General features: G+C 37.7%; 1 protein-coding gene across 4 annotated transcripts in view; it reads right to left on the bottom strand.

Moving 5' to 3' along the window:
- CHRM3 (cholinergic receptor muscarinic 3) overlaps positions 1-26,985 on the bottom strand; it is a 566,459-nt gene that overhangs the window by 395,618 nt on the left and 143,856 nt on the right. For all 4 annotated transcript variants that reach the window (XM_027530596.1, XM_027530598.1, XM_027530599.1 and 1 more), the window contains exon 2: positions 8,739-8,847. The gene's annotated coding sequence lies outside the window, so the exon portion shown is untranslated. The remainder of the gene's footprint in view (positions 1-8,738; positions 8,848-26,985) is intronic.

Raw genomic sequence — 26,985 nt, 5'->3', positions numbered from 1 at the left:
TCCTTCAATTTAATCTTCTCCCCCCATCCCCGCCCCACGTTAGGTCTCACAGGGTTCAAGTTTTCTGTCCCTCATCAGCCGATTGCAGTCTCAGTGCAATCTGATGGTGTACAAAATACTCTAGGGAGGTTCTCCTTCAGATTCTGACACATCTACAAATATTCTTAATGAATAAAGAAAATAAGATAGCAAACACATAAACCATTTTAAAACAATGACTAATATAGTTTATAAAAATTTCCCATTCCGGAAAAGATTAAAATACAAACTTTTGGTGAGTAAGAATTTCAAACTCTAATCTAAAACTATGCTTTAGAAAAACTTTAAAGCAAGAATTCTTTTTGCTATAAAAAGGTCATTCATTTAAAATCAAATTTATTACTATTTGTGTATATATATATGTATTTAATGATACATATCACCATACATTTATATGTACACACACACACACATATGCATAAATACACACATATTCTACTTCCTTTCTTTCCACAACTCCTGCCCCTCACTCCCCAATTGCAACCTAGAAATATAAACTCCACGAATACAGGAACTTGTTTACTGTACATAACTCAGGGCCTACTGTACTGAAAGAGGCCCATTAATATTTATAGCATGAGTACATGAGACACCTGAGTTCTTCAATTTCAAGTATTGAACTAACATAATTTAAAACATGATTTTCTTTCCAGGTAATTTAATCCCCTTAAATTTCAAATGACTTCAAAATATTGTAATTATCTTCTTTATTAAACAACAGGTATAAAAAACACGGCTTCTTCAAAACTATCTCTGCTTCCTAGGCTTATTTGTTTTCAGACTTTTTTTTCCTTCAGATCAGTTGAGTGGCACATATAAGAGACAGTAAAACACTGGTGATCTCTGTCCACCATATGCTATGCTATATGCTAAGTCACTTCAGTCGTGTCCGACTCTGTGCGACCCCATAGACGGTAGCCCACCAGGCTCCGCCGTCCCTGGGATTCTCCAGGCAAGAACACTGGAGTGGGTTGCCATTTCCTTCTCCAATGCATGGAAGTGAAAAGTGAAAGTGAAGTCGCTCAGTCGTGTCTGACCCTCAGCAACTCCATGGACTGCAGCCTTCCAGGCTCTACTGCCCATGGGACTTTCCAGGCAAGAGTACTAGAGTGGGGTGCCATTGCCTTCTCCAGTCCACCATATAGATAAGCCAAATGTAAGACAAATCAGAACAATTCTTTGCAGATAAGTGAGCTAAAAAGAGAGTGTTCATGTGAAAGAATTTGATGGGATGCCTGGTGGACATACGGCTTCCCTGATGGCTCAGTGGTAAAGAATCCACCTGTAATACAGGAGACACAAGATACATGGGTTCAATCCCTGGGTCAGGAAGATCCCCTGGAGAAGGAAATGGCAACCCACTTCAGTATTCTTGCCTGAAAAATCCTGTGGACAGAGGGGCCTGGTTGGCTACAGTCCAAAGGTTTGCAGAGTCGGACATGATTGAGCACACACGCCAGTGGATATAATATACTTACTAAGGCCAAGAATGTTAGTTTTTACCTTGTGGAATCAATTAATTATGCTACCACACACACTCACATTAATGTGAAAAAAATAAGATGTAATAAAACATGTTAAAGATATCTGACTTTAATGGTAAACCATTCAATCTTAAAAATGGTTAATGCATTCTCCTGAAAGACACCTTCCTGTATGTGCTTGAGGTCATGTCTCTATTAGATCCAGATTCTCATTTTTATCCATATCAATTGCTGGAGAAGGATAGAAGGGGAAATCTTTAATTATGTTATAATTACTTTTCAGGATATTAAAAAAGGCATGGTTTAAAATCTGAAGCATATTTTGAATATATAATTAATATATAATTTACTTTTGAAAGCAAAATTAGTTTTCTAACTCCACATACAAAATATCATGTGCCTCCATATTTACATGCCATTCTACAGTGGTGAGGCTGTCACAAATTTAGGTTACATAAATACGCATATAAATTGGTAGTGTACCCTGCTCCTTATGCATTTCCTCCTTTGTAAAAAGAAGACAGAGCCATGCTTGCAGAGATATTGTGAATATTAAAGGATGTTGTACAGTGAAACCCCACTGCACAGTTACTACTTTAGTAGATGGGAGCCATTATCAGCATTATCATTAAATTTCAACATGCAACTCTAAGTCCTTCAGCTAAAAAGAATGTCAGAAAATGGTCACCAAGTTGCTACAGTTTGAAGACACTAACAAAGCTATCAGGAAACAACCTGGAATTCACTCAAGTGTTACCTTTGGACGTTAAAAAACAACAAAACCTGAGCCTTTCAAATATATTGTTCTTGCTGCATTACTCTACTTGCTTGAGTGTATCCAAGCTTTAGTTCAGGGATAATGCCTACATGACTCCATTATATTTCTGCTGACACAACTGGATGAATATTCTTAATATAGGATTCATTCAAACATTATCCCTTTTTGCTTAAAGCATGTCAATCTAAAATAGCTCACACATTGAGACCTGGAGTACCCTGTCAACCCATTTTCCTCTCCTAAAGATGTCTTTATTAGCCTAATGCTTCCCACTTATCTCTCTATAGCCATCTGTGAAAGCTGAACAGCTTGAGATACCCTGTGCTACTTATAAGTCGTAGCCTGTACCAACTCCTGTGTGTATGACTGAAGTACAGTAAGTAACAAAGATGAAAGTCGAGTGTTTCCATAAGGATTTAGTGGACTTAACAGTCTTTCCTGTTAAAACAGTACTATCTGGGTGATATACAGTTACTGAAATAAATTTCAGATAAAATTTCAGTTAGCCATGTTACAAAGGCTTTTGCTCATTGACATCGAGGGCTTTTGGGGATTTGATTATTTTTCCCTCTATTTTTTTAAAAACAGTTTGAACCTATAGGGACCTTTCATTACACTTAATAGATACATTCCTCCCTTCTCAAATGAAATTAATGGTAGATACTTTTCATGAATATATGAAACATGTACACACAAATGTGATATGCATTATAAATATAATTAATATAATAAAATCTTCGAGAGTTGGTGCTGGACAGGGAGGCCTGGTGTGCTACAGTCCATGGGATCACAAAGAGTCAGACACGACTGAGCGACTGAACTGAACTGAATAAAGCCTTGAGAACTACTTTATTTTTTCTTACTAATTTACATGGAGGAAATCATGCTAGCCTCAGTCAAGATGAGATTAAGTAATTTTTATCAGTTTTGAAATGTTGATCTAAAAATAATATGCTTAATGATAAACTACTAAGGATGTTACTAGAGTCAGTTATGTAACTTATACAAACGATAGAACCATCATGGTACATTGCAAGTAGCCACTTTTCATTTTTCTGGTTATTTTTAACCATGTAAATTAATAATAATCTTACTGAGGAAGATAAGGACTACCCTCAATAAGGCAAGAATGCAATAGGAAAGATGGATGCTTCTGTGGATTGAATGCTCGTTTGTCCCCCAAATTCATATGTTAAATCCTAATGCACAGTGTGAGAGTATTTGGAGGTTGGGCCTCTGGGAGGTGGTTATTAGGTTATGAGTGTGGAGCTCTCATTAATGGGATTAATACACTTAGGATACAAAAAAGAAGCTAAAGAAATTGGTTTGACACTTCCACCACATGAGGACACAGCAAAAAGATGGCTTTTTCTAGGAAACAAGCGTGTACCATACATGAAATCTGCCAGTGCAGATATTGGATTCTAGACTCCAGAACTGTGAGGAATAAACTTCCATTGTTTATATGAGCTACTGAGTCAATGGTGTTGTTTTAGCAGCTTGCATGGACTGAGAGAAATGTCAACCAATAATAGGAAAAAAAGTGAGTGTAGTCTACCAAACAGGCGTGTACATAATACACGGGTGAAAGAAAAGAGAGTAGTCAATTTTAAAAGGAGGATTAAGGAAGTTTTCATAGAAGGGAGAGCATGTCAAATGAGTTTGGAAGGACAACTTGGAGTTTGATGGGCAGTATCCACAAACAGGAGGAGGCTTGTGGTGTCACACTGGTAAGGCTGGGTGCTTCTAGGTTGGGCTTGGCCAGCAAAAAGGTGGAGGAGATCACAGTAGACCAATGAAAGGGGGCCAGGTAAAGCTCCTTGAGGCATTCACAACTCATCTTATTCCACTTCTGGTTACTCTGCAGTAGTTATTCAACTTTAATCAACTCTTCTGCTTGTCCCTGAATACCTTCTGCTCATTCACAACTGTGAATCAGAGGTTTACACTATTCCCCTTATCACAATGATGTTATGCTTACGATTATGACCTGACTGAGTAGACCTATTCTTAAAGTTCCATTGATAAACACTTCAATCTCCTGTCTCCAGTTTAGAGGAGACTTCAGTTCTGAATGGACTTCCCTGGTGGCTCAGATGGTAAAGCGACTGCCTAAAGTGTGGGAGACCTGGGTTTGATCCCTCGGTCAGGAAGATCCTCTAGAGAGGGAAATGGCAACCCACTCCAGTACTCCTGCCTTCTGAATACCCCATGTCTCCTCCAAATTCTGGCACTTCTCTCTAGTTTTTAGATACCTTTTATCAAGTACCAGACTGACATCTAAGTCAGACTCCTTTAGAAGGAGACTTCTAAATTCATGAAAATGTTTAATATAAACATCACAAATCTATAAAGATTATGAAAATAAGCAAGGACATATGAGCATCTGTCTGTCCAGTACGGCTGATATTCCAACACCACGATGCTGCTTTTTCATTTTGTTACATGTGAAATCCTAATATGCGAGTTCAAAATATGAATGGTGGCCACGCTGAAGGACTGAAAGCATGGGATAAGGCAGAGCCCAGGAGAAGCAGGACAGAAAAGCACCAGATTCGTCAGTGCATCTGGCCACCTAGGGTCCCATGCAGGGACAGCAAAGCAGCAGCCAAGCCTCACCCTACATCCATGGTTTGTGGGCTCCGACCTAGGAATTTACCTCCAAAACCTTTACCCTCAAAAGCTTTCTCCACAAACATGATTTTCCTCGTCAGGTGCAAACTTGATAAAAGCTAAAGTTATTGAAAAAATAAACAAGAATAAAGGAGAGTGTGTGCAGAAGCATTCAATAATGTTATAATCCAAGTTATGGACAAGTCGGGTTCCATTTACATGTGAAATACTCTCTGGAGGCTGATGTGGATGGATACAGAGATGGACTGAGCGAACATCGCCATTGTTTCAGATGGTTTATAACTAAAACGTGAGGGAAAGAGACTCGGCTTTCTGTTCCGAGTGATACACAGCAGCCAGCCACAATCCACTCCTGGATTACGGCCCCAATTTATCAGTACTTCCCACCTTGGAAACAACTCATGACTCATTTGAAAATTGCCACCTATTCCAACCACTGAATTTTGTCCAACACAAGTCTAAAAGAAAATATTTTAAATTTCTTCATAATAAGAACAAGTATGCAGTCTGTTTTAGAGCATAGGATTATGAAAACGAAAGTTTAAACTCTCCTTCTCTACCACTTTGTGACACATATTCTATTTTTCCATCTCCTTTCTTTCTTCCCTTTCTGTCCGGAAAGTCATTTTAAATGCAGTAACAGCCCAATCTGCCTAACAAATAAGGAGCTGATATTCCCTGTTAGGCCTAAAAAACAGTCAATGGATTTCTGTTACTTTAATTTTTTTTAAATTATGAAAGTATGATAATACATTTATAGAAGACTTGGAAAATACAGAACAAAGCTACGTATAGTCCCACTCTATATTACAATTATTTTTAATTAGAAAAATTAAGATTTTTAGTTGGAATTTCAATATCAAGCTCTCAAAAATTAATAGAATGAATGGACAGAAAAGTAGAAGGATATAGTAGACCTGAAAAGCACTATGAACCACTTCAACATAATTAAGATTTATACAATTTTCATACAACAGCAGGATATAAATTCTATTTAGGTTCCCAGAGTCTATAAACCAGGAGACAAGGAACCTATCCAGGGATATAAAACAAAGGGCAAAAATTTCATGGTCTAAGGATATTGAAATAATACAAAGCCTGCTCTCTCATCACTGTGGAAGTTATGGTAGAAATCAATATCAAAAGATATTTGAAAATAACCCACATATTTTCAAATGCAGTGGGTAATTTTCATTTTTTAAATCAGGATGTCATATTTGTTGCTTATACTTGTAATTTGATTTAAATTATCTGTTTGTCTTATTTGAAATTCTGGATTGGACAGAACAAATCCTGTAATTGGACACATTTCTTAAAGTCCCCTAAATATAACATATGGCAAGACACTTTCAGAAACAGAGAATCTCTGATGTACATTATTTTACAATTGCATTAGATAGTACTCTGTGAATATACCTTCAAAATTCCCAACAAAGGTGCCAGATATTGTGTTAAACCATCTTAACAAAAGCATTATGGAGTATATTTTAATTATTTTCATTTTATTTCTCAGAAACTAAGAATTCAAATAGTTCAGTTACTACTCTAGATTTCACCATTAATTCATAAATGGTTTTGAACCTAGGGCTTTCTGATTCCAAAACCTATAGTTAGCACCATAATTCCATGCTTATCCAGTGAATAATAATCACTAATGCTGACTGATTACCTAACAAGTGTCACACAGTGCTGCTGCTAAGTGCTCAACCAAATTAACTCATGTAATTCACACAACAATCCTATGAAATAAATACTCATTATTAGACCCATTTTACGATGAGGAAACTAAGGCAAAGAGCAATTAAATGACCTGTCCGACACTGCAGAGCTGGAAAACGACGAAACTGGGTTGCAACCCCAGGCAATCTGACTCTAGCCCTGCCTCACCCCACCATACTTAAGCACCATGCTACAATATAAGCAAGTGACTGTATGTTATCTGTTAATTAAGATTTTTGTTTCACTTATATGTAAAAATTTTATCTGCATAATAAAAGGCAATGGCACCCCACTCCAGTACTCTTGCCTGGAAAATCCCATGGACGGAGGAGCCTGGTGGGCTGCAGTCCATGGGGTTGCTAAAAGTCGGACATGACTGAACGACTTCACTTTGACTTTTCACTTTCATGCACTGGAGAAGGAAATGGCAACCCACTCCAGTGTTCTTGCCTGGAGAATCCCAGGGACGGGGGAGCCTGGTGGGCTGCCGTCTATGGGGTCGCACAGAGTCAGACACGACTGAAGCGACTTAGCAGCAGCAATAAACCATTGCCTCTTCAATGGTAATCATATCCAATTTCTGGAAAAGAACTTGCAAACCACTTTTATTGTACTGGCCTGATTATATAATAATTCATTCAATTTTACTGGAAAAGTCTTTCTCTATATTACTAAATACATTTGTCAAAATTTTCATTTTCCGTTTTTTATTTTAAACAGACTAGTGCTGCATTCTGTTGGCTAAAGGGGATGATCAGATGAGGTGTTATAGATATTTCAAGAAACAAAAATTTTAATATATTAAAACTGAATGAGTAATATCTGACTGCATTTCTACATTGTCCTCTTGGTATCCTGAAATGAAATTACACATAAAAAGTGAAACGAGTTGCCAGTCCAGGTTTGATGCACGATACTGGATGCTTGGGGCTGTTGCACTGGGATGACCCAGAGGGATGGTATGGGGAGGGAGGAGGGAGGAGGATTCAGGATGGGGAACACATGTATACCTGTGACGGATTCATTTTGATATTTGGCAAAACTAATACAATTTGTAAAGTTTAAAAAAAAAAAGTATCTTGTATCTTGTCTCCTCTAAGTATAAAACACCTAAAAATAAACTTTAATGGAGTAAATATTCTGGAGGTCAGAACTAGAAGCCTAATTATATGGTTGATGGGGATTTGTGTATGCAAGTATATGTGAGGAACATGTGCTCCTCATTTAATCATACCTTTCTCAAATACAAAAAAAAATAATTGGGGTCATTCATTTAAGTATAATCTTATCATTTATCTCTTAGGTGAATAACGTATAAAATATTTGACACTATTAACCAATTTTAAAAGAAAATTGTGATTTTTTCCCCCACCTTCCTACTTGTGGTATTAGTGAGCCACAGATATCATCTATTTTTTATGGGGTTTTACTGTTAATAATTTCACATCAGGATCTCATTTATCCTTTAAAGCAATCTTATGAGTTAGGCAAAGCAGAATGTCTGCCTCTCATTTCGTAGATGAAGAAACTGGGTCCTAAAGATTTAAGGGACTAGTTAGATGATAAATATTGGGGCTGGAACTAAAATTAAGGGAATTGAGTAGAATTTCCTTTCAATGACACCATAGATATCCCATGTCAATTACCATATGACACCTGTGTAAGTGGAAGTATATCAGATACCCTGTTAGGAAAAACTGCAATAAAATTGACCTGTTTCAAAATATTAAGCTAAATAAGATTTTTCTGTCTTACACTGCCAGATTTATATCAGATGACAGAACCAAAAGTCACTGAAATTCCAGTGACTACTTTCATTCAGTTAAAAAGGAGGTAAAATTCTATACTTCTGAATTCTGCCTATTTAGATATACCATATATATCAAAAAGTAAAAATACATGATAGATGGATCTAAATGCACTTTTTCATTTTGCAATTGGTTGGTACATAGACTGTCTAGCCACGTTTCATAAGAGTAACACCAATGCACGTGTCTTACATGTTTTTTGCAAGATAAATGCATACTGTGTTGACCATCTCAATATATAACCACACAAGTGATACTGAATAGAGAATGACTTACTAGTGAGGAGCCTTGGTGGTATACATCATGATGGGAATGGGTATGGTTCAGTCAATCCACAGTCCACTGAGAAACTTGTAACAGAAATAAGTGCCATCACTGTTCAGACCTAAGCAGACACATACAGAAAAGACAGTTGGTCAGTAGATACCATTTTGTGCCATTTGTACAAGAGCATCTTTACAACCTGCAGCATTAAAACACAAAAAGACAACTGACAAGCAATCCAATGAAAGGGCTTTAATTTATACAACTCTGCTAATGAGTAGTATAGCAGTGGAACCACACTACGTAAATCAGTAAGGAAGTAAAAAGTTTAGTGATTAGACATTATATAGTGATTAAGAAGTAACAAAGTTAGTAGTAAACTGTATCACATTACTGGAAGGTTATAAATTTATCAATAAAAACCTAACCCAAAACATTTAACATTCTGTTGTAAATTTGGGGGGGGATGTTATATGCTAAGCACTTACAACATGTCTGTGTATAAAATTTCATTCAGTCTTGACAACAGCATTGCAGTGCAGGTAATCCCTTCATTTAACAATATTTAAGGCTGCAAGCAGGGCCCTATTCTATAATCTATGCTTCTTTTTCATATCACGTGGAGTATGCCAAGCACACACTTCTTCCTATGCTGACTTGTGCTCCCTATGACTTATGGTATAAATAACAGATATCAAGAGGATTATAAAAACACGTATCTCTGTTTCACATTTAGTATCCTAGAAAACAAATACGGTATTCTACTCATCTTTGTCAAAATGTAAGATCTTTTGGGTACACACAGATATTTGTTGATTAAGTAAATGAATAACAGCAACAACAAAAGTAGAAACTGAAAAAGAGAAAGTCTCAAGTCACACTTTTGCTTTGTCAATTCTTTCCTTTACTTACCAGAAGTATCTTCCTGTTTGCAACACAATCTCAAGAGGAAAGAGTAAGAAGAATCATCTAAAAATCATGTGAATGAAGTTCAAATATATATCATTAAAAGAAATACAAACTATTTGGCAGTTTAATTTAGTTCAGTTGGAGAGGTTTCTGAAGAACAAAAAAGGTAAAATAACAAAAATTTTCCAGAGAGAGAGAGAAAAAAACACAACCCATCTTTCACTTCTAGATCAGATACTAACTGCTAACACAGTCTAAGCACCTTGCCTGTGACGAGATCTCAAGAGGGGAGGACACAAAGATAGAGGAGAAAACTAAAATAGCTAAAGACTCCAGGTAGAAACTGCACATCACAAGAAACTACAAAGTGCTGCTCTGCATTGGAGATGCTGTAGAGAAAGCAGTCAAACTGGAGACCATGATGGTCAGATTCCAATTTACCCTGCAGAAGAAGCAAGCATCCTGCCTGTGTAGAGCAAGGGCTGGCAAACTGCAGACTGCTGCCGGTGAGCTAAAAATGGTTTTCACATTTTTAAATCGTTGGAGGAAATCAAAGGAATCATTTAAGTGTAAATTATTTGAAATTCAAATTTCAGAGTCTATAAATAAAGTTTTATTGGAATACAGCCACAACATCTCACGTATATATTGTCTCTGGTTACGTTTATGCTATAACAGTAATGTTGAGAGGTTGTGAAAGAACAGTATTACTTGAAAGGCTAAAATATATTTACTATTTGACCCTTTACAGATATCATAGGCTGATTTCTGGTCTAGAGAATTATTAGTTCTCAATTTGGAAGGGATGATATTAAAGAAAGGGGGTGCTTCAGAGCAGATTGGAAGCAGATTGGAAGCTGGGAATCCATTTCCCTATATAGATCCAGTGCAGTGCAGTATTATGAGTATAGCAGGGCTTTTTCTCGGGGCACGGGGGTTCTTCCCGGGGGAAGTACCAGAAAAGAGAGTAGATTCAGCCATACTCAGTCTGGCATACAGGCTACAGGCTGGACCAATGAGGATGGATGGAGAAATCCAGCCACCAGAATAAATGTTATTTTTCAGTATGACAGAATGAATTTCTCATGAAGAAAATCAAATCTCCAGGCTCTGATTCTCTCCCTGTATGTGCCAGCCTCTAGAAAGGCAGATAATCAGGTTTTTTTTCTTTTTTTTTTGGTTTGTTTTTTGTTGTTTTCTTTGCTGAAGATCTTAGAAAGATTAAAAGAGAAAACAGAGGCATCCTAAAGCAGGTGAAAGACACTCCATCAATCCCATAGAAAAGCAAATAGTGGGTCATATCTAATAACAGATAAACAGGGGATGAAGCAAAACAAAACAAAGCATAAGAACTGTATTAAAAAGAATCTGCTACATAATACATGAAAATATACGGAGAGGAAGCATTTTCATTTGAAGAATATCAAAGAAAAGTTAAATACGTTGTCTAGAACAACCACTCCATGCTTTTGATGAAGTTTGAGACAATACAGAATAAAATCCCAAAGATTTATCTTCAGAGAAGTTAATTAAACTGAAACAAATGAAAAGACACTTAAGTGGTTTCCTATTTAAATATTCATTGCATCTTGATGACAAGAAAAGGGGTTTTGATCTCAAAGACTTGGGTCTGAACATCAATTCCACTATTTTTTTTGCTGTATGACCTTGGACAACTGACTTTCTATTCAAAGTCTTATTTCCATCACTTCTTAAATAGGGTTATTCTGAGAACTGTAGGACCAAATATGCATAAAATGTCCAGCATACTGCCTGTCACATAGGAGGCACAGGATATGTACCAGCTTCCTATGTACTTTCTGATCCTGCTTACTTTCTCACCCTCTTACCCTAACACTAATCGTCTACCACAGTCATTACAGCTGTAGGAAAATGGTAGGTCTCTTTCATGTTGTCATATTTGACTTTGCATCTTGTTTTTGCTGGGTGGACTATACCTTTTAAACTTTGGACTCCTCTCTATTTAACGGGTAAATTGGTATTTACTTAAAAATTTAATTCAGAAATGAATCCTGCAACCTCCTTAATCCCTTAGACAAAAAATATAAAGTCACAACATTTTGTGTATAAACCTATTTTTATGATTAATATTGTATTCTTTTTTATTTACATGTGTCTTTCCCAGGAGGCTATATCTTGGCCAAGTGCATTGATATGATACATTAAGATGACCAACTACGGCCTCCTGTAGAAGACAGACATGTGAACAAATATATCTGCCTACATTTCTGCCTATTCACTGGCCTTACAGCAGAGATTGTGCCCTGATGCTTGTTGAACAGACAGCATCTCCTTCATGCCAGATGCAACCTGGAGTCAAGCAGTGACTTCATAAATTCTTGGTTATAATAGGCTCTATTATTTTTTTAAAGAATAAATAAAGAATGAAAAAAAGAAGAATGATGGAAAGATAGTGAGGATTTGATTAAAAAAAAAAAAAGGACACTTAGCATATAGTTGCTGATCCTGACTACTTAATTATCCTGGAAATCCATATAGAAATATGCACAAAATCATATAAACATCTTCATTTTATACAGGTTAAATAATTTTTAGAAGTAGTTCCCAAGAACAATCTTCTCCCATATCTTGAACATTTACCATGTGTCACACTCTGGTAGATAACAACCTATAAGTCAGTTATTATTATTCTTATTTTTTTCAGAGGAGAAAACTGAAAGTGAGGAATCAAAATAGAATTTTTTCCTTGATTAATCATCACACAGGAAGTTGAGACCGAAGTCTACCAAATTCTAAAGTCAAGGTGTTCCACATAACAAACTAGGCATGGTCTCTACTTTGTAAAAAGACGTGCTTAACAGAACACTCATTGTGTAAACAGTTGGTAAGTGGTAGGTGTTATAACTGCTATTATTAATACCATAACCTAACAAAAGGGAACTGTTTTAACACTATGGAATGCTGTATTATTAAATATATTATGCTCTATTGCTATAATAAGTATGAAAGTTACATTAATATAAGGAAATGTGTACATGAATGCAGAATACAAAATGTTATATATAGGCTTATTAAAATTATAGGCAATTTCATGTAGGGTAGATTAACAAAAATTATGACAGTGTGATAAATATAATAAAATTGTGCAACTATAGGTAACTTATTTGAACTTCATCAATTTATTTGAGAAGATGCGAATCTGCTTGAGTTCAAGCTTATGTTTTAAAAAGCAAATAATGTATATACATTTCTAAAAGTGGTGGTAACATCCTAGACCTTCTGCACATCTGAAATCTCACTTTTTTCTTTAAGTAAAATAATATATTACTGCTGTTGCAGTAAGACCTGTTTGTTAGTCCATTTATTTATTTTGCTATTGGGAATGGAAGTATTTAGAGGCAGATTTAAAAATTAGAATGACTGAAGTGAAGTTGTCTTTGAAATGGAGTCATTTAAACCACCTACTCCAGTTAAAGGGCTTCCCTTGCGGCTCAGCTGGTAGAGAATCCCCCTGCAATGAGGGAGACCTGGGTTCTATCTATGGGTTGGGAAGATCCCCTGGAGAAGGGAAAGGCCACCAACTCCAGTATTCTGGCCTGGAGCATTCCATGGACTGTATGGTCCATGGGATTGCAAAGAGTCGGACATGACTGAGCGACTTTCACTTTCACTTTAGTTAAAATACACATCGTTTACCTTAATATTTCCCAATTAGCATAAGCAATTAGCACATAATGATGCTAACTTTTATACACAAAAGTTTTATACACACACACATATGAGAGAAAGAACGAGCTATTTCAGCAGAACCTCAAGAAGAATAACGTGAAAATTATCCAAAAACGAGTAAGAATATTTGACAAGAGCAACAGTTGAGACACAGAAACGTGTTGAATTATGCTCAGCTGTCTGCATGCTAAGCCTGCCATAGGCCATTTAGGCACTGCTCATCTGAGTTTCAGACTTTCCTCTGAAGGCAGTTCTAACCAGTGTCACCCACTCACGAAGCAACTAACGTTCCTTTATTCTTGTTGCATTATAACAGAACAAAGTACAAAAGATTGAAAGAATTCTGTTTGATCAAAAGAATTGTCTATCAAAGAAAGTGCAGGAAAGTGACCCTGATTGCATAGCTATGAAACCTACTCAACAAGGAATGAGAAACATCTCCTCCTGTGCATGTGGGTGGCTCTTCTTCCCTACAACAGATATGCCCAGAGATTCCTGCCTGATTCATCCGTGGTTTGAACAAACTCATGGTTAGGTCTGAGGCAAAAAATTGGTATTCTGGATGAAAATACATTTTAACTAGGTTTCCATAATTTGAAAGTTATGTGAAAAGTATTTTTTCTTTCTTCATTGACTCTAGAATTATTTTGCACCAGGCTTAATTCTTTCAGTAACTATATATTTGATAGCCACAGTGCTAAGGTAGGAAATAATAAACCAAAAAGAAAGACAGCCGTTGTGAAAAAGGCTCAGGCATAAGCAAACGAGGAGGTTTTATCTCTTGGTTTGTTTTAAACTGCTGCTGGGTAAGTTTCTTCGTGTGTTTACATTTGTAATGAAGAAACTGTCACTTCATGTTTACGTTTACTGGCTATTAGAGTTTAAAGAATAGTTGTGCTGAGAATTAACTTCTATGTTTATTCTACATTTGCTCTCTCAGTGTTCCAGTTACTCTTTTCTCTTAATTTTAACTTAGGACAGTTAAATTTACTAGACAAAAATCAGTGGGAATTTTTTTCCTTAACATGCAGTTTACAAAACAGAGACAGCAGCCTCTAACTCTATTTAAATTTCAAATCTAACTCCAACGTTATCTAACTGGACTGAGACAACCATTAGACAGGCTGTGGATAAAGGGTTCTCATGAATCAGGAAATCCTGATGCTAGTAGAGAAGCTCTCAAGCTATAGGATGGAGTGGTGCTGGGGAGGTGAACTAATGCAGAAAGGAGGTCAAAAGGTGGGGCAAAGCCAGCACAGAAAAAGTGAGAAGCAGCTTCTATGGGCTTCTCCTGGGGGAGGTGGGGGAAGAGGAAACAAACTCTCTCAGAGTCTCATTATGCTTTGCAATTACACCAAAGATGAGAACTGGTAGATGAAGGAAAGAGATACTTGGAAAGCCCTCGCAAAATGGTACAATCTCATTATTTCTCCCATTACATGCTCCAGCTCTTCCCTTTTTTTCCCTCTTATTTCTGCTTCTCCCCCTCCTCTCACTGCTCTTCCTTTTTCCTTTTCTTTCCACCTGTCCTTTTTCAGCAGGAACATTATCATAATCAGTGTTACTCATGTGCCTACCTGTGTGTATACACTTTGGTGGATGCTTTATACACATATCTGTTTTCTTTTCAGTCTTCTGAAAGTTCTATTATTATCTATCTTTTAAAAACCTGGAGTTTTCATCAAGTGAATTTCACAGTCAAATAGCCAGGGAGTGAACAAATGTAGGAATCAAATCTAATTCTATGTAATTCTTTTATTAATAAAGGAAAGTTCTGCTCACAGGGAACTCTCTCTTCTAAAAAGAAAGTTCTATTCCTGGGACTAGAACTCAGTGTAAGTACAGAATTTAGCATAACATCACAGACTCTGAGCACCTAAGGATGTGAGTTGCGGTGGTAGAATCTGAGAGCTGAATTAAGTTATCCTTCAAAACACAATTCCACATCAGAGAGCTATCACTTTACTGTTGTTATTTTGCTAAGCTGTGTCTGACTCTTTTGACCCCATGAACTGCAGCACGTCAGGCTTCTCTGTCTTCACTATCTCCCAAAGTTTGCTCAAATTCAAGTTCATTGAGTCAGTGATGCCATCCAGCCATCTTATCCTCTGTCATCCACTTTTCCTCTTGCCCTCAATCTTTCCCAGCATCAGGGTCTTTTCCAATGAGTCAGCTCTTTGCATCAGGTGGCCAAAATATTGGAGTTGCAGCTTCAACATCAGTCCTTCCAATGAACATTCAGGACTGATCTCCTTTAGGATGGACTGGTTGGATCTCCTTGCAGTCCAAGGGACTCTCAAGAGTCTTCTCCAATACCACAGTTCAAAGGCATCAATTCTTCGGCACTCAGCTTTCTATATAGTCCAACTCTCACATGCATACATCACTACTGGAAAAACTACAGCCTTGACTAGATGGACCTTTGTTGGCAAAGTAATGTCTCTGCTTTTGAATATGCTGTTTAGGTTAGTCATATATTTCCTTCCAAGGAGTAAGCATCTTTTAATTTCATGGCTGCAATCACCATCTGCAGTGATTTTGGAGCCCCCAAAAATAAAGTCAGCCACTGTTTCCCCATCTATTTGTTATGAAGTAATGAGACCAGATGCCATGATCTTAGTTTTATGAATGTTGAGTTTTAAGCCAACTTTTTCACTCTCCTCTTTCACTTTCATCAAGAGGCTCTTTAGTTCTTCACTTTCTGCTATAAGGGTGGTGTCATCTGCATATCTGAGGTTATTGATATTTCTCCCAGCAATCTTGATTCCAGCTTGGGCTTCCTACAGCCCAGAGTTTCTCATGATGTACTCTGTGTATAAGTTAAATAAGCAGGGTGAGAATATGCAGCAACATATTCCTTTTCCTACTTCCTGATCTGCATAGAGATTTCTCAAGAGGCAAGTTAGATGGTCTGGTATTCCCATCTCTTTCAGAATTTTCCACAGTTTATTGTGAGCCACACACTCAAAGGCTTTGGCATAGTCAATAAAGCAGAATACATCTTTTTCTGAAACTCTCTTGCTTTTTCCAACATCCAGTGGATGTTGGCAATTTCATCTCTGGTTCCTCTGCCTTTTCTAAAACCAGCTTGAACATATAGTAGTTCACGGTTCACATATTGCTGAAGCCTGGCTTGGACAATTTTGAGCATTACTTTACTAGCGTGTAAAATGAGTGCAATTGTGCAGTAGTTCAAGCATTCTTTGGCATTGCCTTTCTTTGGGATTGGAATGAAAACTGACCTTTTCCAGTCCTGTGGTCACTGCTGAGTTTTCCAGATTTGCTGGCATATTGAGTGCAGCACTTTCACAGCATCATCTTTCAGGATTTGAAATAGCTCAACTGGTATTCTATCACTTCCACTAGCTTTGTGTGTAGTGATGCTTCCTAAGGCCCACTTGACGTCACATTCCAGGATGTCTGGCTCTAGGTGAGAGATCACACCATCTTGATTATCTGGGTCATGAAGATCTTTTTTGTACAGTTCTTCTGTGTATTCTTGCCACCTCTTCTTGATATCTTCTGCTTCTGTTAGGTCCATACCATTTCTGTCCTTTATCGAGCCCATCTTTGCATGAAATGTTCCCTTGGTATCTCTAATATTCTTGAAGAGATCTCTAGTCTTTCCCATTCTGTTGTTTTCCTCTATTTCTTTGCATTGATCACTGAGGAAGGCTTTCTTATCTCTCCTTGCTATTCTTTGGAACTCTGCATTTAAATGAATATATCTTTCCTTTTCTCCTTTGCTTTTTACTTCTCTTCTTTTCACAGCTATTTGTAAGGCTTCCTCAGACAGCCATTTAACTTTTTTGTATTTCTTTTCCATGGGGATCATCTTGACCCCTGTCTCCTGTATAATGTCAGGAAACTCTGTCCATAGTTTATCAGGCACTTTGTCTATCAGATCTAGTCTCTTAAATCTATTTCTCATTTCCACTGTGTAATCGTAGGGGATTTAGTTAGGAGGTCTAGTTAATGTTAGTTAGGAGGGACCATTTTTAGAATCAATGTACCAGTTAACTTATGGATGATAAAAACACAGACAGACAATTGTTACTAGGTCAACAGGTATCTAACCTGGAACGGTAGTTAAAGAGGTATTTCTTTACCAAGTGAAACAAAATTAGCAGTCTATTCTCTGGTGCCTCAGATGGTAAAGGATCCTCCTGCAATGCAGGAGAACTGGGTTCAATCCCTGGGTCGAGAAGAACTTCTGGAGAAGGGAATGGCTACCCATTCTATATTTTTGCCTGGAGAATTTCATGAACAGAGCAGCCTGGAGGGCTACAGTCCATTGGGGTTACAAAGAGTTGGACACGACTAAGTGACTTAACACTTTCACTTCACTTCATGACTACCTCATCCATCTGAAATATTCTAGGGATATTAGAGATGGAACCCAAGGAAAGCAAACTTAGAAGTCATCTTTGAAATGTAAAAAATGAAAGAAAAATACAAAAACCAGAAAAGCAAGCTTAATTATTGCTTTAAGACCTAATAGGGCATGCTATTGGAATGAGGACGCTTTCTGCCAGAATACATCTACAGAGGCGAAATACGCATTTACATTGAGATGGAAATGGTTCCCTTACAACTTCCCCTAAGCTGTCTGGTAGAATGCATAATTACTTTCAAGTATTTAAGAAGCCAGTGCTCTCTTCATTCTGAAACCTGAAAAGGCCTTGGTTTCCTGGAAGCACAATATGAAGGAAGACAGCCAAAACAGCATCGAAAATACTTTTTTCACATTATAAGCCTGGACATTTAGATGGTTATCTTTGTGACTGTCTCTGGATATTTTCCTAGAACTGTCTTGAAAGGAAGCGATTTACGACTCAGAAATCACAGTTACCTCAAGTGGATGTGAGAGAATTTTCAAAAAGTTGAGAGCTTCCTAGTATTTTGGGTATAGAGATGCCTCAGGTATGTCTGGAGTGAAAATATTTACAGATTTCAGAAATTCTGTTTAGTCTCTTGAAGTATCAGTACTTCCTTTAATGAATGTCAGAGTGGAGTTAAAGTCAAAAGCAGTAAGGATTCCTTAGTACTGATATTCTGGATCTCTGACTAAGTAAGAAAGACTACAAGTAAACAGGGCAATAGGATACTGTGCTTTTAGGGTAGAAAGAGGACAACCTTATTGCTTAAGATGGTAGCAAGTGTTGCTTATGCATTCAGTACTCCAATGCATCATTTCAGGCAGCTGTCTCTTAGCCCAAGTTCCCTCTAAACTCCACAGTTAAGCAAGGGAAGTGTCATTTGAAACGAAGATAAAATGAGGGCTTTTCCACTTACATATTAGAGAAACTACATTTTTAGGTTACTTACAAATAAAGAATATTATTAAGAAGCAAAGAACAACCAATAATCCTAAAGTAGAGGGCAAAATTAAGGCTTTGTACAAGAACTGTTCTGGGGCTTCCCAGGTGGCTCAATAGTAAAGAAACTGCCACCAGCCAATGCAGGATATATAGGAGACGCAAGTTTTATCCCTGGATCGGGAAGATCCCCTCAAAGAGGCAATAACAACCCATTTCAGTATTCTTGCCTGGAAAATCCCATGGACAGGGTAGTCTGGTGGGTTACAGTCCATAGGGTTGCAAAGAGTTGGACAAGACTGAATGACTGAGCATACATACATATGTTTAGGAACTCTTCTACAATACGTGAATATGTATAGATTCTTTTTAAGCTATGCATTTATACAGTGAGGTTTACAATTAAGATTATCGACCTTTCTGACAGTTATCTGCTGAATTACATAAGCTTATAACTTCTTGATGGACGTGGTGTTGACTTTAAAAAAAAAAATGCACAAGGTGAGAGTTGTGAGTTAAATTATATTTGGGGGAAAATGAGGACAATAGCCAGGAAGATAGCATTTCAGATAGCTCTGAGAAACTGCTCCAAAGATGTGGTGGGGAAAGGACAGTAAATATGTGATTTTGGTGAAGGGGCCGTACATGCAACCAAGTAAATATCTTTTGCAGAAGGCTTCTGCTAGTCACAAGAAACAGTCACCACCATGAAGAATTTAAGAGCTTTTCTAGATATGAGGAGATAGAAGAATTGGACTCATAAAATATACTCCTGAAAATATCTAAGTACCTGAGGACCTGTTCCACCAGTTCTTTCCAGAGCACAGAGTGCTTCATTTCTGCACTCCACCCTGAACTCCTTTCAGGGGGTGTTAAAACCCAGCAGCTGCAGCAGTACCTGATTTAATCCTTTTAGAGATGCATGGCAAGTGCCCATGGCAAGCACCAGTTTGTAGCTGACATGAGAACACTCTGGTTGGCAGGCCCATTATTTACTGCCGAGACCAGTTAGTAGGATGCTCTCTTCACAAAGTTGCTTTTCTCCCTCAGCCGCAGCTCATGATTATTATTAATCTTGGAGAATCCATCTCAACAGAGATTGTTTGCTATAGGAAGAGAATGGCTTTAGCCAAGATTATGCCAATAACTCTGTCCTCCAGCTATAGCTATAAATAAAGTATTGAGCCAGAAATAAGTTATTGATATACAATGTGTGTGTGTGTGGTGGGGGGGAGCTACTTAAACCATATTCTCCTCTGGACATTCTTGGAATTGGAAAACTATGTTTTCCATATTAGTTAGAATTTAGGTAATTTATCCAATGAAAGCTAACTTGATACCAAGAGGATTAGTCATGTAACTCTGAACCCAATGTTATTCCTGACTTCTGGACTCCAAATGCAAAATGAAATTGGGAGCAATAGTCTCAAGATGTTTAGTAGGCTTAGAACTAGCAATGCACTGATGGATCCTGAAGTATGCTTTTCCACACATTCAGCAAGTTTGCAGCTTGGTAACAGTGCATGAGGAGCCTGGTAGGCTGCAGTTCATGGGGTCGCTAGAGTCAGACACGACTGAGTGACTTCCCTTTCACTTTTCACTTTCTTGCATTGGAGAAGGAAATGGCAATCCACTCCAGTGTTCTTGCCTGGAGAATCCCAGGGGTGGGGGAGCCTGGTGGGCTTCCGTATATGGGGTCGCACAGAGTCAGACATGACTGAAGCAACTTAGCAGCAGCAGCAGCAACAGTGCATGATGTTCAAGATACCTAATCTGCCTCAGCCTCATCCTCAATCTGCCTCAGCCCTCAGCAAGAGGGCTGCTTCCCTCTGGCTCAAGGTCAAACTGCAAACAGCCTGCACCCCAAGGCCTGGTTCACAGTCTCTTTCACAGCCCTTGCCTTTACTCAGGCCTAAGCAAAACCCTGCCCCCTAAAGCCATTGACCTCCATGAAGCTGACTTCATGATCCTAGGGAACAAGCTTCAGAGGTACCAATGGGAGGTCCAGATTAGGAAACTGCTAAGATTCCCAAACATAAAAACAAATGTAGGGATGATGAGAAAAAAACCTTTGCAGCAGGATAGGATTCTTATGTCTAAACAAAACCCAAAGGCAACATGTGGAACCTAAACAATTTGCTGAAATGAGTGTGAAAGTGTTTTAACGAGGTAGAGCCCCCACTCGATATGGGTTTGGTGTTCTAGAAACACAGAGCCCAGAGTGGGGAAAAAAGAAATGGGAAGCTCTGAAAACATACTAGCTAGGAAAGGTTTTTTAAGTAAGACCTGGTGACTGGGGCTCCACTGAATGTTCTTAACTTGGTAATATGGCAGCAATATGACGAACTTCATTCACTCTTAGGGATGAGGAGACAGATTTTACCCCAGAGGTGTTGAGTGCATATTGCCAATATTAACTACCAGAAGATTTCTCCCAGTGTTTAATTTGTCTGTCTTCCTCCTCTCCATAAAGATTTGGTGCTGAATTAATTCTACTACTGAAGTTCGGCTAAAAGTATAATCATTTGGTGGAAGAAAGTTGTAAAAGCAGCCCAGGCTGTGAACGCTAAAGACCCATCTAAGATGTCAGCTGCACGAGAGCAGAAACTCACTGCTGCCTCTACAGCACGCAGCACAGGGCTGGCAGGTAGTGGCATATTTTTAAATGGATGAGCATTCTTAGAGGAGAACAGTATCTTCAAAGTAAGTCTTCACTCAAGTTTAGCAGCTCCTAGCAACGGTATGACACCTCTCAATTAATGACAGCCTTATTACAATCACAGATTATTATTTTAATTATTCTCTATCATTTAGTGAGGTTCTCCCATGAGTTAGGTAAAGTGCTGGTTGTTCCAAATATGTACTGTATCATATAATCCTTATCACAACCTTGAAAATGTATATTAGCCTCATTTTCCAGATTAGGAAACTGATGATTCAAACTTAGGTTGAAGGGTCTTTTCCAATGAGTCAATTCTTTGTATCAGGTGGAAAAAGTATTGGAGTTTCAGCTTCAGCATCAGTACTTCCAATGAATATTCAGGAATGATTTCCTTCAGGATTGACTAGCTGGATCTCTGTGCAGTACAAGGGACTCTCAAGAGTCTTTGCCAACACCACAGTTCAAAAGCATCAATTCTGCAGTGCTCAGCTTTCTTTATATGTCCAACTCTCACATCCATACATGACTACTGAAAAACCATAGCTTTGACTAGATGGATCTTTGTTGGTAAAGCAATGTCTCTGCTTTTTAATATGCTGTCAAGGTTGGTCATAGCTTTTCTTTCAAGGAGCAAGTGGCTTTTAATTTCATGGCTACAGTCAACATTGCAATGATTTTGGAGCCCCAAAAATAAAGTCTCTCATTGTTTCCATTATATCCCTATTTGCCATGAAGTCATGGGACCAGCTGCCATGATCTTAGTTTTCTGAATGTTGAGTTTTAAGCCAACTTTTTCACTCTCCTCTTTCACTTTCATCAAGAGGCTCTTTAGTTCTTCTTTGCTGTCTGCTATAAGGGTGGTATCATCTGTGTATTTGAGGTATTGCTATTTCTCCTGACAATATTGATTCCAGCTTGTGCTTCATTTAGCCTGACATTTTACATGATGTATTCTGCATATAAGTTAAATAAGCAGGGTGACAAATAAGCAGCCTTGACATACTCCTTTCCAGATTTGGAACGAGTCTGTTGTTCCATGTCTAGTTCTAACTGTTGCTTTTTGACTTGCATATAGATTTCTTGGGAGTCAGGTCAGGTGGTCTGGTATTCCCATGTCTTGAAGAATTTTCCACAGTGTGTTGTGATCCACTCAGTAAAAGGCTTTGGCATAGTCAATAAAGCAGAAGTAGATGTTTTTCTGGAACTCATTGCTTTTTCGATGATCCAGTGGATGTTGGCAATTTCATCTCTGGTTCCTCTGCCTTTTCTAAAACCAGCTTGAACATCTGGAAGTTCACGGTTCACGTATTGCTGAAGCCTGGCTTGGAGAATTTTGAGCATTACTTTCCTAGCGTGTGAGATGAGTGCAATTGTGTGGTAGTTTGAACATTCTTTGGCATTGCCTTTCTTTGGGATTAGAATGAAAACTGATCTTTTCCAGTCTTGTGGCCACTGCTGAGTTTTCCAGATTTGCTGGCATATTGAGTGCAGCACTTTCACAGCATCATCTTTTAGGATTTGAAATAGCTCAACTGGAATTCCATCACCTCCACTAGCTTTGTTTGTAGTGATGCTTCCTAAAGCCCACTTGACGTCGCATTCCAGGATGTCTGGCTCTAGGTGAGTCATCACACCATCATGATTATCTGGGTCATGAAGATCTTTTTTGTGTAGTTTTTTTGTGTATCCTTTTGTGCAAGAATACACAAAATATCTTCTGCTTCTGTTAGGTCCATTGGATTTCTGTCCTTTATTGTGCCCATCTTTGCATGAAATGTTCCCTTGGTATCTCTAATATTCTTGAAGAGATCTCTAGTCTTTCCCATTCTATTGTTTTCCTCTATTTCTTTGCATTGATCACTGAGGAAGACTTTCTCATCTCTCCTTGCTATTCTTTGGAACTCTGCATTCAAATAGATATATCTTTCCTTTTCTCCTTTGCCTTTAGCTTCTCCTCTTTTCTCAGCTATTTGTAAGACCTCGAGTCACAGAAACATTTTGCCTTTTTGCATTTCTTTTTCTTGGGGATGGTCTTTTTTTTTTTTTTTTTTTAACAAATTCAATAAAGTCTTTTTATTTTTTTGTTTTGTTTTGTTTTTTTCTTTAATAGAAAATTATTTAATTAGTATACATGTGTTCCCCATCCTGAACCCTCCTCCCTCCTCCCTCCCCACACCATCCCTCTGGGTCGTCCCAGTGCAGCAGCCCCAAGCATCCAGCATCCTGCATTGAACCTGGACTGGCATCTCGTTTCATACATGACGTTTCACATGTTTCAATGCCATTCTCCCAAATCTTCCCACCCTCTCCCTCTCCCACAGAGTCCATAAGACTGTTCTATATATTGGGGATGGTCTTGATCTGTGCGTCCTATACAATGTCATGATCCTCCATCCATAGTTTTTCGAACTCTATCAGATCTAATACCTTGAATCTATTTGTCACTTCCACTGTATAATCATAAGGGATTTGATTTAGGTTTAAAGATAATGTCCACACAAAAGAATTCACCCTTTTTAGTATATGGCTTATTGAGTTTCATAAATGTTCACTGTAGTATATCCATGTCCACAATCAAGATATAAATTTCCATCACCCTAGGAAGTTACCCATGTCCCTTTGGGTCAGCACCCTTCTACTTCCCCATCCCTGGCAACAACTGCTCTGATTTCTATTCTTGAACTTTTTCCAGAATGCCTTACGAATTAAAGCCTTTTGGGTCTCCCTTGTGGCTCAGACATTAAAGCGTCTGTCTACAATGCAGGAGACCTGGGTTTGAGCCCTAGGTTGGGAAGATCCCCTGGAGAAGGAAATGGCAATCCACTCCAGTACTATTGCCTAGAGAATCCCATGGACAGAGGAGCCTGGTAGGCCACAGTCTATGGGGTCGCAAAGCGTCGGACACGACTGAGTGACTTCACTTTCACTTTCTTTTATTGAGCATATCTGATATGTGGGAGACTCATAATTGTATGAGTTTACCTCTAGATTCTGAATTATGTTCCATGGATCTATAATCCATCTTCATGCTACTATCACCGTTTTGATTACTATAGCTTCATATTATGTTCTAAATCAGGAAGTGTGAAGTCCTCCTCTGTTCTTTTTTTAAAAAACTTTTGATTATTTTGGGTCCTGTGAATTTCCACATAAATTTTTGGATTAGTTTATCAATGTCTATAAAAATCTGAATGAGATACCAATAGAGTTTAACTGAATCTACTGATAAAGTTGGAAAGAACTGTCATCTTGACAATATTAAGCCTTTTAATCAATGATCAGGAGATGAGTTTCCATTTATTAAAATTTATTCATTAACTTTTCTTAGCTAACATGTTCCTTCTCTCAGAAAGTTATCTTCCCTTAGCAGTGTTTTGTAATTTCTGATGCATAAGTATTTTACTTATTTTGCTAAATTTATTTATACATATTAATTTTTGTTAATAAAATAATTTTAATTGCAAAAGTTCATTGGTAGTATATAGATATGCACACATGCATGCATACTAAGTCACTTCAGTCACTTTAGTGTCTGACTCTTTGTGACCCCATGGACTGTAGCCTGCCTGGCTCCTCTGGGATTCTCCAGGCAAGAATACTGGAGTGGGTTGCCATGCCCTCTTCCAGGGGATCTTCCTGACCCAGGGATCAAACCCATGTCTCTTACATCTCTTGCATTGGCAGGCAGGTTCTTTACCACTAGCATCACTGGGAAGCCCAAGATATGCATATTGATCCTATATTCTCTGGTTTTGCTGAACAGTTCACTAGTTCTAAAACTACTTCTGTGGATTGTTTAAGATTTTCTACCTACAGGATCACATCAACTGCCAACAAACATAATTTACTTCCCTTTTAATCTGGATGTCTTTAGCTTAGTTATCTCTATATTTTTTATAACACCGAGTATTAAAATTGAGCATCTTGTTTGTTATTTTTTCTATCACAGGGAAAAAAAGATTGTCTCTAATTCTTTAGCATAATGCTAGCTGAAGGGTCCTCTGTAGACATCCCTTAACAGATTAAGATGTTAAGGTAACTATGCAAACAATGCAAAAGGTAACTACCTTTTGTTTCTAGCTTGTTAAAAGTTTAGTTTTTATTTTTAAAGCAGGAATGGATATTATTTTATTTTATTTTATTTTTTTGCATCTACTAAGAAGATCATGTGGTTTTTCCCCTTTCTTCTCTTATTTTGGCTTATCACACTAACTGATTATTTGCTATTAAGCCAATTTTGCAAATAACTACTCACAGAATCTATACATATTGACCAATTTACATAGCGATTTGGTTTGCTATTTTTAACAGAAGAAAAGGGTTGAGATTAGCCTCTGAAGTGAATACTGAACCTGCATCAAGTAACTTCTAAAGACAGGTGACTATAATGTTGATGTAAGGATGAATGATACATGGACTGAGGTGGAAATACATAATCCATGAAAGTAACAGAAAATTAACAGACATCTCTTAATTATCAGTCAGCTAAGCTTCAAAATGGAAGAATTTTAAATTAGGACTTTTTATATTCACTCCTCAGACTACCACATCAAAGCAGCTGGTACTCACTAAACTGAAGATATACTATATTCCGTGATGTATCAATCCCTGCCAACAGAGCAAGATCTGCAAGTATTCCTTCAGTAGCAATTTTTAAAGTCTTGTTTTCTGTCCTTATAGGGAACCCTTGCTGAAATACTTCAAGTACTAGAAAAAGATATCAGTGGGTTGAAAAGTGAATGGAAGATGAGGAAGAGGATCTAGCAAGTATCAACTACTCTTTTAAGCCTGAACAGGAAGGAAGATATCTGTAATGGTTTCTTGAGTTATTCCAGAATACAATATGTTGTTATGGCTGTCTCCATCCCAAATAAATCAATGTACTTTTATTTCCATCTCTAAACTCTGTTGTTATATGATCTATGGATTTTATTGTCAAGTACACTCTTCGAGTCATGTCTTGGCATTTACTGTAGCTGGATTACTAAAATTTAGAGGAGGGCACCTTGCTCACTCTGTCATTCTGATGTAATGCACCTTCAAACTTATGGTCAGCCAAAAGCCCAGTGCAGAGAAGAAAGGATCTACAGAAAGTGTTTATCCTATTGTCACAAGAGACTTTCAACAAGACATGCCAGGTCTCTCACTGATCAATACATCACACACTCCCTGCACGATGGCAGGAATCAGTCCTGCTGAGTATTAATAAGACAGAAGTCTCAAGACTTGTCATATCCCATCACACAATGAGGTCTAGCTAAGTGATGGCTGACACAGACAGCTGTGATTTGCCATCATCTCAGTATAAGAAAAAGTAGCAACATGAAAGGGTTTTACTCCCTCTTGAATTCATCCATCCATTTACTCATTTATTAAATAATGACAGCTAATGACATGTATTAAAGGCTTTCTATGCTAACCAGTTTTACATTTTCTCTTAATCCTCACAGCAACCCCATGAGGGTTTTCATTTTGGAGATAGAGGAGTTTAGGAACTTAAAGAGCTCACAAGTTTCCATTCTGTGCTGAGCATTTTGCAAAATACAAAAATATATGTCAACATGCTCATCACTGTAGACATTAACAGTACAGAAAGAGAAAACAGATTTTTAAGAAAATGTATTATAATGAGATGATAATAAAAATAGTCAATTTTAAA

Source organism: Bos indicus x Bos taurus, chromosome 28, assembly GCF_003369695.1.
Source record: "Bos indicus x Bos taurus breed Angus x Brahman F1 hybrid chromosome 28, Bos_hybrid_MaternalHap_v2.0, whole genome shotgun sequence".
In the NCBI taxonomy this organism is placed as follows: Eukaryota; Metazoa; Chordata; class Mammalia; order Artiodactyla; family Bovidae; genus Bos; species Bos indicus x Bos taurus.
Note: the sequence above shows the minus strand (reverse complement) of the source record. Positions and strands in the feature narration are given on the sequence as shown.